The sequence below is a fragment of the Oryx dammah genome, unplaced genomic scaffold (assembly GCF_014754425.2).
Source record: "Oryx dammah isolate SB20612 unplaced genomic scaffold, SCBI_Odam_1.1 HiC_scaffold_17, whole genome shotgun sequence".
NCBI lineage: Eukaryota > Metazoa > Chordata > Mammalia > Artiodactyla > Bovidae > Oryx > Oryx dammah.
In genome coordinates this window covers 18,844,584-18,847,580 of record NW_024070201.1, presented here as the reverse complement: position 1 = coordinate 18,847,580, position 2,997 = coordinate 18,844,584, and positions in this window count along the sequence as shown.

The following is a 2,997-nucleotide window of genomic DNA, read 5'->3' as shown; positions in this document are numbered from 1 at the left end:
TCAGAAAGTGGAATTCAAATGCAGACTTCTTCCCAGGGAGCATCAGGAGGGCTCTGCTATCTGAAGCAGGGGAGACCCTGCTAGTCAGGGAAGTTGACAAAGGCAAAGCTGAAACTTTACCAAATGCAGACTCAACTGGATGTGAGTCTGACCTTGGCTGCTTGAATTCACTACCTCAGGCACAAGGAGATTAGCCAGTGAATGTAAAAGAATAATGCAATCAGAGGTGCGAGAATTTTCATCCCATCTCCTCTAATTACTTGCCATGTGGGCTAGAATGGCTAAGCCTCTTTCCTTGTCTGATCAGGAATTTCCTCATTATGCTCTCTCTGTCTTCTCCGCTGATCATAAGACTTCAGTGGCATTTCAGCACACAGGAAAGCATTTTTGGTAAACTATAAGAAGATATCTGAGAAAGGCATCAGCATTAATAGCATTATCCACTATTTCTTTGAAAAGACAACTCAAATGTAAGATGATGGGTCAACAGATTAATCTTCCTATACTCTATTCAAAGCAAAATCTGACACCTAATTTGAGATATACTTTTCTCTTTCTTTAATGGAAAGAAAGAGGAGAAATGTGGAGGATGGTTCTTTTGGAAGATTTGCCCATACTCTTAACTAATTTCAGACCTCAGCTTCAAAAGCAGTGAATTGTTTCATTTAATCAGCAAGAAAGTATATCCCACAAAAGTCAGCTCCCTGAAGGGGAAGTTGCTCAAACACCGTTTCCATGGCTGCCGCTGTAACAATATTTTTTACTGAACTAAGCATTGCTAATTTTAGCCACAGATTATCTGGAAAGCAAGGAAGAAATAGATGAAAGGCAATTTTTACCTGAGCCACACTGAGCCTCTGAGAATCTTTACTGAAAAAGAGATGCTGCTAGAAAAAGCAACTACGTAACTCCAAAGCCTTGGGGACATTTGTTAACTGCGCTCCATCAGCCTCTGGAAGAACGAAGGAGGTACCAGTTTTCTAATTTAGGAAGAAGTTGAAACTCATTGGTGAAATGATTTTATTCAAAAACACCACAGCTTGTATAAGAAAGCAGAATATCACCCCAGCAACCTTAATTCCCAGCCTGGCTTCTGGTCCCAGTTCCTTCTGTTAATGGTAGCATATTTGCTTAGAGAGCTAAGCTATTTTGGATGCTGGTTTCAGTAAGCTGTCTCATGAAGAGATTCCCCCAACACCCCACCCCCAACCAAAAAAAAAAAAAAAAATCTGCATTAAATGGACTGGAGGTAATGTCTGCAACAGGCTACCTTGATTTTGAACAAGACATTAAGGTAAACAATAGCTATAGATGGACTCTGTCTCCTTCATAAAGAGGCAGAGATTGCTTAAATAAGTGACTTAGCTACAAAGGAGTCAGAGAGTGGCAGATACATCACTTATGATTTTAGCTGCTGAATCCTCCATAGGCAACAAATCCTCAGGCAACAGGAATTTTTCAAACCACATTTGGAGATGTCCAGATATCAGAGTGGGGTACAAAAATAGTCCCTGCATGATCTCTAAATGAGGAGGAATGGGGCTTAGACAGCCACATCAGGCCCCAGTGGGTGTTGGCTAGCTGCTTTAGCAGAAAGTGAAAGCAAACATGTAGGAATTGCTCTTATGGCCTAGTTGAAGTACTGGTGGGTTTGTAGGCCCAGGTCCCCTGGCTCACTCTCTTGGGGTTGGTGGTTACAACTCTGAGGGTGAGATGTAGTCAAGGAAGGACTTCGGCAAATTTCAGGATGTTCCGTTTCTCTTCCTTCACTGAATCCTTCTTTCAGACCCTCATTCATACTAAGGAATAGAGAACTAATAAAAGTAGTATTAACATGCAGGGAATTTTTCTTACTAATCTAAGCCAGAAGCTAAAGAAAACTATTGGTGATCACAGCAGTATGGGGGAAAAAAAATAAAATAAAACTTTTGGAAAACTCTTCTAAGACACAGACTGACTTCTGTAGCAGGAAACCTGGCAGGCTGTTGGGAGAGATGGAAAAAGAGAGACAGTCAGCTGCTCTCCCCCAGGGATCTCTCATGATCCAGGGAAATTCTGTTCTGAGATTCCTATGGAATTCCACAATATCACTCCAGAGTTGAATTAGACTCTATAAAGCAAGGCTGGGGAATATTCAAATGTAATGTCTAGGCTGGCCTTATCCCTGAATGCATTTATTCCCCCAATTTTTTCTTGTTCCAGGGTGTCATGTAATGCCACAGATTGGCTCAGATATCCAGCTCAGAGTGTGGTCGAGTCCAAGGAAAAATTATTCCTGGAGGAAACAATTTCTGAGTAGAAGCTTAAAGAATTAAACTGTTGATTCTTTAACAGGTTAATCTGGGGGGAAAGGAAAGAGAAAGCATTCCAGAAAAAAGGACTGTCAAAAACTAGGGTATGTGTGTTTTATTTATTTTATGTCTAAATACTGCTACTGCTAAGTCACTTCAGTTGTGTCCAACTCTGTGTGACCCCATAGACGGCAGCCTACCAGGCTCCTCCATCCATGGGATTTTTCCAGGCAAGAGTACTGGAGTGGGGTGCCATTGCCTTCTCCGTCTAAATACTAAAAATACTAAAATACTACTAAAAATACTAACATACTAAAAATACTAACATACTAAAATACTACTAAAAATACTAAAAAGAACTAAATACTAAAAAGAAAAAAATCTTGCCATTTGTGAGGATGAAACTTGAGGGCATGATGCAAAGTGAAATAAGTCAGAAAGAAAAATACCACATAGTCTTACTTACATGTGGAATTAGAATTTAAAAAAACAAGCTCATAGATACAGAGAAGAGATTGTCAGTTGCCTACAATGGGGAGGTGAAGTATGGGGTGGGGTAGGGGTGAGTAAAATGGCAAAAGGTGTCAAAAGGTACAAATGTCCAGTTATAAAATAAGTCATGAGGAGTTAATGTATAGCATGGTGACCATGGTGAACAATATTGTATTGAATATTTGAAAGTTGCTAACAGAGTAGATCATAAAAG